At 39.0% G+C, this 14,991-nt stretch overlaps 2 pseudogenes; one reads left to right on the forward strand and one right to left on the reverse strand.

Annotated features, from left to right (window-relative positions):
• Positions 1-480: 480 nt before the first annotated feature.
• On the reverse strand, positions 481-5,071 carry LOC148811452 (deoxyribonuclease-2-beta-like; annotated as a pseudogene).
• Positions 5,072-9,128: 4,057 nt separating this feature from the next.
• On the forward strand, positions 9,129-14,532 carry LOC148811453 (deoxyribonuclease-2-alpha-like; annotated as a pseudogene).
• The last annotated feature ends 459 nt before the right edge of the window (positions 14,533-14,991 follow it).

Below are 14,991 nucleotides of genomic sequence, written 5' to 3' on the forward strand. Positions count from 1 at the left end.
TAGATGGGATTCGCACAACAGAAGATAAAAGCACAAAATGAGGAAAGATTTCACAGAACTGCTGGTGGGAACCCAACCAAACCTATAAAGAAAAAACATTTGCGCAACGTAATTCTGATTGACATTTACAACCAGTGTCCTCTTATTTTAAATGAAGAGCTTTGCCACTACACTTCACAGGAAAAAAAGCTACTTTCTGATAATAGATGAATGGATTGATAATTGCAGTCGTTGGGTGTTTCTTCTTTTGTGTTAGCCATCAACCCATGTTTAAACCTATACATTTTAGTTGTTCTGGAAAGAAGCACATTTGCATTTGAGCAACTTTTTTTCTTGCTTTTCAGCAAACATTAGCTTCAAAATATCAAGCGGCATTTGCTAAACCTGAGCGCAATTAACACTGCTCTGCATCTGCAACAGATAGATACAGAAAGAGTCAGCGTAACTGAATTGCAACAACAGGGTCAAACATTCCCCCTCTTACAGCTTAAACATGTCTCTGCACCTAACAAACCAGGACACAGCCCCCCTGAAAGCGTGGTAGATAACAGGGTTTTGTGAGCAAATAAGTCCTCCACTTTTCCACTGCTGGCAGTCCTCTCTGTTTAGATCTCCAATGCAGATCCACTGGTCTCCATCCTCCTGGGATACACACCACTTGGCATGATCAAAGTGAGAGCAGAACTCCACAGGTCCCGGCAGTTTAATTCTTTTGATATTTCAAACCTGTTCAGGAAGGGAGCAGTTCGAAGGCAGTTCATGCTCTTTTCGTTTGCCAGGTTTCCGTCAACAGAGTAGTCTTTAAAACTTGAGCAGCCCAGCCAGTGTAGATGTCTGTAAAAGACAACCCTCAAGTATGTCAACAAAGTAGAAATATAAGGCATTTAACAGCATCTACAATGGCTCTCCAGACAGGGCTCTTTCTTGGTTTAAAGAGAAAGGAAACACTCTGTGAAAAGTAAAAAAAAAAGCTCTTACCGGTCTGGAATTTAATTTTACTGCCATTTTCACATTGTATAATGAAACATTTCCCCTTACTAAACGGTTTTCAGTGCTTTGTTTTCCAATTGAGTTCTTTCAGAACTTTTTATGTTTTAATAACAATCACAACAGAACAACATAAAAGAGCTACTGGTAGTGATTGGAAAGCCCTTGTAGCAAGACAGTTTTAGAAGCGCAACATGTGTTTCTGCCCTACAGATGTGAACTACAATGTGCAGTTTGTATGTTCTCCCCGTGTTTGCAGGGGTTTCCTCTGGGTGCTCCAGTTTTTGGTCCCACAGTCCAAAAACAACAGACTAGTTGGGTTAATTGGCTTTTGGGAAAATGGACTCTTGGGTAAGTGCTGTGTGTTTTTGTCTCTGTGTGCACTGTGATGTCCTGGCATCCTGTCCAGTGTATATCCTGCCTTTTCCCCTTTGCTTGCTGGGATAGGCTCTGGCTCCCCAGTGACTTTATAGTGGATAAAGTGGTTAGAAGACTGATGGATGATTCACTGTAGGTGGAGTGGATTTTTCATCTCAAAACTATGCGAACTCTGTTAAATGATTATTTTGGACCTAGGTCTTGTTTTCTTGGGATGTATTCTGCTTCTAGCAATATTACACACTTTGCAGTTTATTTCTGGTGATATACTATGGAATATGATGTTTTATGTTATTGCAAGATTATGAAAACAGACACATATACTGTATGGTTTAAATATTTTTCCATTCTGATATTATTATTGCATCTAATCTGAAATTGATATTTAACTAAGCTTAGTTAAAAATGATCAAACTAAGATTGTTTTTTGCCAAATCTGAAAAGTTTGTTTCAGTTTATGTATTATATTGGTGGCTAATATACCATTATATAAACTCATTGTACCATGTAATGGATAGCTTTGAATAAAGTCAAGACCAAATTGTTTTCCCTTTTCGCTGTCTGCATTTTATTTTTAATGTTTGTCTGGGATGAAGAAATGTAATTTGTCTCGTTCTTCTTTTGTCATTTTCATGTTTGGCTCTTAACAATGTGCGGCCTTTTGCAAACCTGTACATGCAACCACTGGCCAAAATATAAGCAAAGCCCGTCATCATGCTGTAAAGAGTAAAAACTATGACCAGGAAGTTGCATGTACAGTATCTCACTGGTTCTGAAATATCTGTAGCATCTTGCAGTCGCATTGCTTTACAGGATTTGCAATCTTTACAATAACAATTGCAGCAGAGGTTGTGATGACAGTAAGGTGTGCAGGACTGAGCTATGTTTTTAATAGGAGCAAAATCTGGGCAATTTTGTGGCCTGTGAAAGGTGATGGAAGTCTCTGTCATGCTTCTCAAGACAGCCAAGCCACACTTTTAATGTGAGAGCACAGGAATTCAAAGGGAATTTAGCTAGCTTGTTTTTAGGACTTAAAAGTGCATTTACTTGGGTTGCCTCCACACTTCCATAAAGAAGAGAATACGTGCTAAAAATGAATATGCATTTGGCAGTGGCCTGGCAACAGACGACTGCAAGGACAGAAGACTGTAATACATCGCTAAGACAACACATTAAATCTGAGTAAGTTCAAAGGGGCCACTTGTCCACACTGGTGAATTGCAAATCACTGGAACGTAAGCATAACTATCATGGAGTATTTCAACATCTTTAAATGTGAATGTATTTCTGGACGTTTCGAGAGTCGGAGTCGACTGTTTTTATCCGACTCTTCTCCTCAGTGCAGAATGAAAATCAGTGCTGTCCAGGAAGGTTTCTGAACTTTAACCAGCTCCAGAATCAATGGGAAACCTACGTGACCAAACAAATGCTCAATTCCAGGAAAAAGATTCCAAATGCATATCCTGGTACAGAACCTTTGATAAGGACAGCTGATATGTCAGATTGTAGTTGGTGTTTCATCACAGATCTTTTTGTACAGTCTGCGTGGTTTTAAAAGAAAACCACTCTCACCATCCACAAAGAAGCGAGACTTGGCAAGGCTGAGGAAGGTTTCTCCCCGAGCTGACAGCAGTTTCCCCATCCTCCTTCCCTGCACCCAGGGCTTTACAGAGCCCTCGCAAATGCAGCTCATTCTGGGCAGTTCGTGGCGAAAGACTTCAGGCAAGGAGCAGTTGTACACGCGGGGGTTATAATACAACAGCTGCTCGGCTGAGGAAAAAGAAAGGAAAACAACTTTATTGTTGGCTAAATCGCATCCTCTCACTTGCAATGCAAACACCTTATGTTGTTACAACAGTAACCATTATACCCGGGCCGGAACACCCACAGCCCACAGAGGTGCTGGAGGGCTTCGGTTTTATTTTTTCATACCTTCATGTCACTGAACTGTGAGGAAAAATAAACTGTTCATTTTTGTATGATTAAAATCAATAAATACAAAACTGAGGAAGGTAACACTACAAACCATCTTCTGTGGAATAAGGAGACAAAGAAGCTAGAAGGGGAAATTGAGAAGAGAGACATTAAGTTTTCTGATGCAGAAGCAGTTAATTTGGATTTCCCCAGCTTCTTAACACTGCCTGCTATATCTGAAGACCCGCCACACTCAATAATTCCATTGTAGTGCTGGGCTACAGCACAAGTCTGCAGTCCTATGAAGCAAGGACTACACATTCAATTTACCCCACACATTCCATTCTATGGCTCGGCTCACGGTTAAAAAACAAAAACAAAAATCCGGCCCAACAAATATTGAATCTGGTAAATGGCCTCGCATTGTCGTCTCTTTCAATTTGAACTGAGCAATACAAATAAAAATAAAATGGTATTTTGCTATTAGCATAATGCTAGCTTCCCTATGTTGCGCACCTATCTGAGGGAATTGTGTAGACTTGTAAGTGATACAGAGCGCGGTCCGGCCGTTCAGTTTCCCCGAGGACGGCCAGCTGTACCCCCTTTCTGGGAATGGAGGGAAGTGGGGGACACTGTGACTGAGCCAGAAACCCTGAGTCTGGTCAAAGTGTAGGACTCCTGTGTGGACACACAAAGAGATATTACAACACACCGAGATAACAGATCACATTCTATTCATTCATACTTACAATGAACAGCAGTTATCGATTTATGAAGAGTCAGTAGATGATGGATTGCAAGTTATTACTGTTAACACAGTACTTTGAAAAGGTCAATAATAATAATAATTCCTTACACTTTTATAGTGCTTTTCTGGACACTCCACTCAAAGCTCTTTCCAGGTATTGGGGACTCTCGTCCACCACCAGCACCAATGTGAAGCCAAAGTGTACACAGAACACTCACCCCACACCAGCTATTTAGTGGGGAGGAGAGTGGAGTAATGAAGCCAATTCAAAGATGGGGATTCTTAGGAGGCCATGACTGGTAAGGGCCAATGGGAAATTTGGCCAGGATGCTGGGGTAACACCTATACTCTTTTCGAGAAACGCCCTGGGATTTTCAATGACCACAGAGAGTCAGGACCTCGGTTTTATGTCTCATCCGAAGGACAGTGCCTTTTTAAAGTATAGTGTCCCCGTCACTATACTGGGGCATTAGGACTCACATAGACTGCAGAGTGAGCACCCCCTGCTGGCCCCACTTACACCTCTTCCAGCAGCAACCTTAGCTTTCCCAGGAGGTCTCCCATCCAGATACTGACCAGGCTCACAGCTGCTGAGCTTTAGTGGGCTGCCAGTTGTGAGGTACATTGTGTTTAATTTAGTAGTGGCAATGATAAAGATGATACTGATGTTTGTATCCCTGGAAGCAATGGGCACAAGGAAGGTGACACCCTGGACAAGAAGCCACTTAATCGCAGGGCAGATACAGACACTGAAGCGCACACTAGAGCTAATCTTTTCTCAGAAGCCAATGAGCCAACCAGTATATTTTTGGACTGGGGGAGGAAACCGGAGCACCCAGAGGAAACCCTGGGAGAAAAGACAGTTTCTTCACAGATGGCATCCTGAGTCCAAAATCAAGCCCAGGGCCCCAGTGCTGTAAGGTAGCAATGCTAACCACTGTACTACTGTGCTGCCTGGTAAGTAGTAGTAGTAGTAGTAGTAGTAGTAATAATAATAATTATAATAATAATAATTTTATACCCACCCAAATTAGAATTGGCCATTTTATCTGTACATTTCTGCTCACGCCCATGACCTTTGACCCCAGGTTTGTCCAACCTCTCTTACACAGTCATACACCTATTGACCCTACACAGTGATGTACAGGACTTTTCCAGCCCATCAAAGAACGTGTATTCCCAGTGCTGAGCCACTTATACTCCACTACTTTCGAAATTCTAATTGCCATAACATGGTCTTTTATAATTAATAATTATAAGTCTTTAGCAGACATTAAATCTAATGAACAATAAATCCGTGTTAATTTTATACTGATTTTATTATAGAATTTTTCTTATAGTTTAATATAGAAAAATTGATTATGATTTGAAAGAATATTCGTAATATAGTGATACAAATGCATCACTTTCTATGCCATGCTGTGCTGTTCTCTGAAATGCTAAGATACACTTCCAAACAAAAATAACTAGTATCTAATTATCAGGGTCCTTACTAGTGTTATCTCGCTAACTTGCTAAAATATCCTGTAGAATTCTTTAAAACATCTTTCTCACAATGATTTCATTATCCTAAAAAAAACAACAATACCTCTTTATCAAAAGAGTAGCAAGAAGAAAGTGATCAGGCAACTTTTTTAAGTTATTTAAAAGTGAGATGATTTGATGAGTTTTACCAAGAATACTTTATAAAAAGTTCTTCTGATTGCTTTCTTACTACATAAATAGAAGCATATTACCAGGAATATATAGATACAGACTTGCAAACACTTACTGTATATGTGCAAGTAGTTCAGGTGGATAGCTGCGTCAGCATGTGTAGTCTTCAAAGGAGCAAGTAATAGGTTTATTCCATGCTGAAAAGAGAAGAGAGAAACACGTTTCGGCTGTGAAGCCTTCTTCAGGTGTGCTAAAGAAGAAGGCACACCTGCACACCTGAAGAAGGCTTCACAGCTGAAACGTTGTGTTTTCTCTTTTCTCTTTTCATCATGGAATAAACCTATTACTTGTCACTTATATGTGCATGTGTGTTTATTTGCTTGGACCTCATGATACTTCTGTAATGAAAGGACAGTGTTAACCTTAGAAACAAAGGCACAATCCTTATAAAAGAACTCTGAAAGCAATCAAATCCAGTTAAAAGATGTTATTGTTATTCTGCTATTATACAGTGTATTGTAATTATGTGTTTCAAGAAAATTAGTTTGAAGGCTTACCAAACCACACGACAGGGTTATGATCTAGTGTTGCTTACTGTAGTAAACTATGATAAGAACAGTAGATTAACTAGGGAAGCATCTGGGAACTTATTTTAACTTGATTTATCATGTTAATTGCAGGATTAGAGCACAAAATATTCTCATGGATTTGCCTTCACAAAAGTCAAACTATTCAATACCATTCAACATTCCTCATTCACACCCGATCATAACTATCCTAACTTTCTGTAAGTAAGGATTCCATTGTACCAGTACATGTACATGCAATAAGGTTCAAGTTCTATGTCAATATGCAAGAACAGATCAACTATTATCAAGGAAACAAGGCTTGATTAATACAGTGTAATACATTTAATACTGGTGTTAATTGAAGTCGCATACGTGCAGCTTTCAAGGGTGCCAGCCTGTAGAGGCAGCACCTGTATGGAGACTTTTCGGCAGCAGCGGGAGCAGTACGACGCATTACAGGGGAGGATTGGGAGGTTAGAGACACTCGTGAAGATGCAGAAGCCGGAGACAGTGTGTACCGGCAGTCAAACGCTTGAGCAGCTGTCTCCCGGTGAGTGGCTCCCCCCACTGCGCAGGTTGCAATGCCTGGCGGAAGCTCTGCCCCCCCCAGAGCACACACCGCCTCAGGACACTCCATCTGGCTTCTCTGCTCACCACCGCCCAGGACCTGGCTGACGCTGTCCCCGCCGTCTGTCTCCCCTCAGGAAGCACCGTTTACACAGCGGAATTCACAGACGCCAGTGGAACGAACAATTCTCCCAGATATCCAACTGTTGCCCATCACTCAAGAGAAGGAGGGGGGGTTGTACTTGCAGTGCATCGGTATAGATGGGAAAGCCAGAGCCGACCGCTACGCCGCCCCCGTGTTTGGGGTGCTTATCATTCTCAGTGCATAACAAGGAAGATTAATAAACATAAACATAATCTCATGGTTAAATAGTCAAGTCTAGCCATGTGTGAGTCTAGTGTCACAGAGCTTCAACAGCAGATGACAACTTGTGAGTTCGATTAAGAATGAATAAAAGCATTTCATTAATAACGCGTTTGCGTTTGTCTGGGTGCTGACAAAGTAAAAAATAATTACTTTTTGACAATGAAGAACTGTGTGTGTGTCTCTCTCTCTGCTGGCGTTTGTAATTGTTTTTATTTTTAAATACATTTTAGCAAAGTAATGTACCATAAAAGTATTGTGAGACATATTTGGGTTAACATGTTCAGTGTTCAGTGTGTGGTAATTTGTTTGGTGCGAGTGAAGTCTTATTTAATCTCTGACCCAGGGAAAAGTGTGGTGTGGACAGCTGAGGAGAGAATGCAGGCTCGCGCTGTGTCCGTTATTCTTTTTTTCTTTTTCTGGTTTGGTCAGATCGTTTTTGTTTTGGATTTATCAATAAAGTTTGATAATCGGCCAGTGAAAGCTCTGTTGTCCTTCACATGAATGCCTGAAACATTGTACCTAACCCAGGATTTTACAGTATTTTTTCTTTAAAATACCAATAACAGCAACATACAGTTTACATAATAAGCCGGAACACATCATTATATCTCATTTTGTATTTCTTTTTTAAAAAAAATAAAAATCGTTTGCCCAGCCTAACAGTATTGTTGTTATTGTTTTTATCCTGTAAAGCGCTTTGAGGAGCCACCTTTAAAGGCGCCATATACAATAAAGTTCATTATTATTACTATTGTTAATTTGCTGGACAGAGAGGTGAACATTATTACGCAGAAGACAAAGAGCGATTTACGTTGCATTGTGCATTGTGCTGCTGTAATACAGTTTTAAATAATTAAAAGTCTAAACAGTATCAGCTTTATTTATGGGTTCTAATTTAAAAAAAGTCAAAAACCGCACTCAAAATGCAATTTATAGCTTTCTGACAAGAGGAGACACCCAAATTAATAATGTAACATGCCACTGTTTGTGCATGAATAAGGTTATTCTGCTATTTCCTTAGATACTGTACAAGATTCCATGGTTTTTTTTTTTTAATCCCCGGTGGAACCGGGAATCCGTAAGAATCAAGTAATAGGTTTATTCCATGCTGAAAAAAAGAAGAAAGAAAACACATTCCATAAGAATCAGCGCTTTTATATAGCGCCTTTAAAGGTGGCTTCTCAAAACGCTTTACAGGATAAAAACAACAATAACAACAACAACAATATTGTATTTCATTGCACTTTGACAGATCGTCCTTAAATCAATTGTTGATTTAGTTTGACAGTAACCCTAACACTAACTCTATTTTATTTTTTCAAAGAAATGTTTGTTAAAAAAAGAAGTCATGGCTCCAGCTGGATTCAAACACCCAACGTGTGATGTGTGAGTTAGGAACCTAACCCACAGCGCCACTGGCAAGGTCACATGAGGACTGTTGAAAAAGCCCTACAGAAACATTATCAACAGACATCGTACAGCGTGTACTATTCTTGTGTTGCGGTACATGAATATAATTATATCGTTATTAATTTCTTTAGATATGCGATTCCATATTATATTCCCTTTTAATCAAATTCTAAAAGTATGCTTGTTGACTCCGGTATCACGTTAGTTAAAGACTTCGATGCTTAAAATGTTTAGGGAGAAATGGAATACTGGTGTGTATTTTTTCTTTAAAGTACCGAGACCAGCCATGTACTGTATGTTTATGTTCCAAAATTAATATCGTTTATGGCCTTCACACGCGTTACAGTATGCTCCTATTCTTTTTATGCTCAGCTACTAAGATTTCCCTTCAGTGGTAAAATTCCATATAAATATTCAATACTTAAACGGGCACAGTAAAGACATTTAAATCTTTCTACGACCGACCAACACACCACAAGTGCCCCTGTCGGTCAACCAATCACGTACCGCGGTATTCTGCGTCCTCGGCGTCATGATGCGCGATGACGTAGCCAATTACCCCCGGTACGTGCCTGTGCCGCGCACTTTGAATGGCTGCATCTGTAAATCCAGGGTACAGTGTCTATGATTTTTTTTTGTCATAAAGAAATTACTATTGGATTTTAAAGTGTTTTTTTCCTTTCAATAGTTCGTTTTGAAACGATTCACCAGAATGTATTCTTGAGTTGAGTAATGTTTGTGAGATGCTTGCCTTGCCTCGCTTCTTTTAGTCAACTGTTGACTCTTTGTCAACTGCTGCAGTTCAGTTCTACAGAGCTCTGCTGGTTTAAAATGCAGAAAATGAGCTCTAATCGCATAAGATTATTCCAGTTTTTCCACAATGCTCATGTCAAACATGGGCGACCCCTAAAAACAAGAGCTATTTTCGCTTTGTAGGCCACTACATCACCTAGAAATGATCAAGGCTGCTTGACCCTTCTTCTCTTGCCACAGGTTCTGTTCATCTCCCAGAAGCACCAGTGCACCCACAGACTGGCAACAGACACTAGTATTGTTTAAGTGCCCTTTTTATTTTCTAGTGATCACAACAGTTAACACTGTCTGTCCAACACCCAGGACACATTGTACAGTGTCACAGTTCTAGAGCAGTATACAGTATGTAATACTCTTTTATGTGTTTTTGGAATCATACAGGTTTATTCTGTATAAGCTGCCAGACCACGATGAAGGAAGAGGTCTGCGATACCTCTACATGGATGACCATACCAATGGCTGGGTATATGGGAAGAAATTGGTGAATGACTCCAAGAGTGCAGTGGGGCAGACTTTGCAGCCTTTTTTGTCCTACATTCATAAAAAGGTAAGAAACCTTTATTTATAATCTGTGTCATCTCCCAGAAAGTGAGGTCAGGATATACATTGTCTTTTCGATCTGTTTATTTTCACAGGTTTCTCTTATAATTCAAAAGCCTTTTGTGCAATACAAATACAGACTTTGTATTGATATTTTTTATATTCCTTCCTAAAAGACTGTGGACTTTGGGTATCTTCTATACAATGATCAACCTCCCAAGTCATTTAAACCTGCTCCTTCATCTTTTGGACACAGCAAAGGTAAGTAACATTTTATAATGTACAAGACAGAAGGACACAGAAAATGGGGGGGAAAAAAACATCATAGACAGCACAACAAACAATTTAATTGTATCTGTAATACTTGCTGGGTTTGCTTGCTTATTGCTATGATTAAAGCCAAGTGCAATGTTTGCTACATATGCAGGATGTGAATTGTTCATTTTATATATATCTAAAATAAAATATTTTAAAATTTACAGTATTTCAGGGTAGAACATTTACATGTGTGATTCTGCAGATTTTGTCCAAATCATTGATTCAGTAGAAAACCTCTATTTTATGATTACTGTGTATGGTCAAGACATGATGGCACGTCCGAAGTATATACTGTGTCTGAAGAATACTAACACCAGCTTTCTGTGTTTTCTGGTTTTAAAACTTGAATCATAAAGCTTTAAAGTATATATTTCTATCTTGTTTTTGTTCATTTGTTTTTTTTCCAATTTACATTTCTTTGACTGAGGCATCTCATAAGCTAAGAACAAATCTGTTGCCTTCAAAGCTTTTTCTCCTGGTGAAAATCACTGAGTTTAAAAACACCTCTGTAAGTCAATATAATACTGATGTTAATAATAAAAGATTCATCTGCTGGGTAAAACAAAACTAAAGATGCTTGTTTTGGGCTCTAGGTTTCTATTGAATTGAATTTACAGTAGCCCATTTCTAAACGAATACAGTAAATTAAATTGTTGAGATTAAGAAATAAATCTACATACTTCATGGCCAATTGTCAGTTCCAGAGAACTGAAAATAATTAATAGGATTAAGAAAAGTCCTATTTTGGACTATGGTTTTCAATTCTCTTAATCTGACTTTTGGCCATGAAGTATGTTCAGTTAAATTCGGTTGGACAAAAAAGCCAAAAGTCAGATTAAGAGAATTGAAAACTAGCCCAAAATAGAAGTTTTTTTGTTTAGTTTGATTAATTATACAGTTCTTGTTTGATTCTTGAACTGAATTGATTAATTGACTTCGTCAGCTGGAAGCAGGCTTGATAATGGACTCTGTTCAAAAAGAGCAGACTTGTCCTTTAAAAACATTGAAACTGAAAAACCAGACGGATCAAAAACGATCAAATTTTGAGATTTGAATGCATCTTGTGTGACCTTTTTCAGGGATTGTGATGTTAGACAGACAGACAGGAGTGTGGCTGGTTCACAGCACCCCGGAGCTTCCAGATGTGAAAAATCATTCTATATCATTCTGGCCCTCCAGTTGGCATGAAAATGCACAGACCTTCTTCTGCAGGACTTACACATACAGCACCTTCAAGGATATAGGTAGGCGTTCACATGTACATACAGCTGTGTGAAGCTTTTCTTGAACAACTTTGATTGCTGAGCTTTAGTATGTCCATGGCATTGACATTGCAGCTGTCTATCACTTTCTGAAAGCCTTTGGTACAATTTTTCCAGATTTTAAGATTCAAGTATTGGCAGTTTTTGTTCTGGTTTGGTGCACCTGTTCTTTTCCTATTTTAAATTTACCTGTGGGGCAAAAACTAGTCTATTCTGCTATTTTCTGTTGCAGTGGTTCAATTTCATATGCATGCTTAATATAACCCTGAGAATAGGTAGACACTAATAGACTTACACCTCATTGTGTATACAGATGAAAATAAATACCGAAATAGCCTTAGACTTTCTAATTAAATCTAAATGATGTGTATTGTGGCTGCTGAAAATGTATGTCAACATTTTAGAACTTGGAGGATAGTTAAACAAATGAAAATAAATAAAGGAAACTCTCCAAACTAATGGAAAAAGAAAGGGGGCATTTGACCTGGATGTATGAAAATGCCATGCTTACTCTTGGTTATTTTTCATTCTTGTCTCTACAGCTGTGCAACTCCAGTATATCCATGTATACTCTTTTGACTATCACATCCCCCAAACCTTCCACAGAGACCTTCAGTGTGTGGCTCAGAGAACATGCTATCCCAGGAAAGAGCCTTGGTTTAAGCAGCTGCCCCTGACATCTTTAGCAGGGGAAACTTTTACCAGCTTTGCAAAATACTCTAGATTTAACGACGGTGAGCACCACTTCTTCCCTCTCGAATCTCAATTCCTTTTCATGAAGTTTCTGATAAATGCAAGTCGATTTGAAATTTCCCTTATGCAAATGGCACTACCACCCATACCAATGCCAGATATTGGTTTTAAGATTAAACAAAACGTATTTTTCTGTTCTACAACTTGCTTCAGACATCCCCCTTCATTCGCATTTCTTTTCAAAAGCTGCTCAAACAATGTGTGAGATGGGGGAAAACAACATTGCGAAGGCACAAAACCTGTCAGTGTTCAGAAAAAGAAAGCCAAGGCAGAGCTAGAGTCTGCAAAAAAAAAATCAGTAGTGATAGTAAAATCAGTCTATGGATCATGTTTTTTTTCCCAACTGATCGCTTCTTTAGAAACTATTCTCCAATTCAAAATACAGAAACAGTAGTGAACAACACAGTTGCCATGATCCATAAACAATCTCTGTGCTTCATTATTGCAGTTTGTTCCTGGAGAAGTGAAAATGTCACATCAGCTATTTTTCTCATTTTAGATATTTGGAATCAATAGTTAATTTTTTGCATGCCTCTACATTTTAAAATCACAAATGAATTATCACAGTTCCAGACCAGTACCAGCTTGGAATAGATGACGAAATGTACTTATTCCTTCAAAATATGTGCTATAACAGCCCCACAGTGATGCTAAGTGTTGGAGTTGGCATAAGTTGTACCAATGATGTTTCTTTCACTGACAACACTACAAGAGCACTGGTGCCCAGCTGGTCATAGAGGTTGCAGTTATCGGACGCGTTTGAGATCGCTTGGATATCCCAAAGTGCCCAGCCTTGTTGTGTTGGTGTTGGTATTCAGTGAATTATGTATCACTGCTGAAACTCGGACAACAATGTCTGATTTACTCTAAACAAGCACTTATTGAGCCTCTCAGAATCTGAATTTATTTTATTTTTACAAAGTCTAACTCTATTGTATGTTGGCCGTTTCTAGCCAGCAAGACCCACTTTCTCACAAAGATTTTGTTGGAACAATATCCAGTTTATTTTTAGCCAAAGCCTTTCCCAATTGAAGATGTATTTATATAAAAAAGCAGACTTCGTTTTGGTGAAACTTTCTCAATCTGCCACCTGGCAACTGAACTTTCCTACATGTTTCTGCGGTTACACTTTAGATTTAAGGTTTCATAGCATCGCTTTCTTTCAACAGAGATTTTATGGGATGTTAGTAAAGCATTCATTTATATTCAGTAGTAATTTAGGTTTAGGATTTGTGTCTGAGGAAGTTTGTAGGTGCTTTATTAACATTCTGTAAAGCCCAATTCTTGAGCAAATTGATTAATAGAATATTTCAATCTTTTATTCATACAACAATCTAAAACAAATGTTTTTTTCTTGGTATGTTGATTTAAACATAAGAAAAGATAAAAATATAACTTGTGTAGCTTCTTTAGATACCATTTAATACCTAAGAACAGGAGAGGTTACATTTGGCCCATTTAGCTAATTTCTTAGTAGTTCATTCAGGGATCTCATCCTGCTGTTTCTTGAAAGGAACCAGGACTTAAATAACACGTGCAGTTTGTTCCATTAAACTCAACTAGTTTTGAAAAGAAATTGATTAATTGATCCAAGGATCTCATTCTGCTGTTACTTTAAAGGTTATTGGAAACGGTTGTCATATTTTATTTAAATACATTTAAAAAAATGTTATGTAGAAAAGGAACAATCCAGTAAGTTTTAAACACCGCCCTTCAAAAGCAATATGTCACACTTCACACTTGATCTACTGTATATTGGTGGTGTTGATTTAAAAAAGAACGTTCTGGGTAGCAGCCAGTACAGTACAGCATTCAGAGAGGGGGGGGAGAAATACACATTCACTTGTTCTTGGGTAGAAAGTGTGCCTGGGACAGATTCTAACATGGAACCTGTGACTCTGTTCCGTTTCAGATCTCTACTCGGGTTTGCTGGTTAACTATTTAGGAGACGACTTCTTTGCCAAAAGTTGGGGGAAGCTTCATCGACCTCTGCCGTTGAATTGCTCCGTGGCGCACAAGGTGTACAACGTGACGACGATGCAGCTGCCAGAGGCCAGGCCTTTCGGCATCATGGTGGACCACTCAAAGTGGTGTGTGATGAAGGGTGGGGGTCCGCACTGGACCTGCATCGCGGACACGAACTGAGAGATCAGTCAAACGAGAAGAGGAGGCGGGGCTGTGTGCACAAGCAGGCCTGGAGTGTGGAAGGCCTTCCTCACAGTAGTTGACACATTTGAGGACTGCCAGTAACACGTGGCTGGCAGAAATAGACGAACAAGAAAGGGCTGCTTTTCAAAAGATACTGCATAGTTTTTCCAAGTCAAAGCAAATGGTGGTAAGTAATATGTAAGAAAACTCTGCAGTAGCTCAAGTAGGTAGTGCGTCAACACGCGTAGGCTGCAAAAGAGAAGAAAAGAAACGGGAACTGACACCTGAAGAAGACTCTACAGCTGAAATATTGTTTCTTTTCTTCTCTTTTCAGCATGGAATAAACCTTTACATGTTCCTAAACTATTCAGTACTGACCTTAATAGCAAAAGTAAAATTTATTTAGAAAGGATATGTATCATGAGGAAGTCATGCATCTAAAAAAACATTTTTTGAATGAAGTACTGAATATATCTGGGGGAATATACGTGTGTATTAGCTTTCAACGCTACACTTTTCTCAAAATATTGCAAATGCAAGTGATCTCCAGTGTCTTTTAAA

The sequence above is a fragment of the Atractosteus spatula genome (assembly GCF_055471065.1).
Source record: "Atractosteus spatula isolate fAtrSpa1 chromosome 11 unlocalized genomic scaffold, fAtrSpa1.hap1 SUPER_11_unloc_1, whole genome shotgun sequence".
Taxonomy (NCBI): domain Eukaryota; kingdom Metazoa; phylum Chordata; class Actinopteri; order Semionotiformes; family Lepisosteidae; genus Atractosteus; species Atractosteus spatula.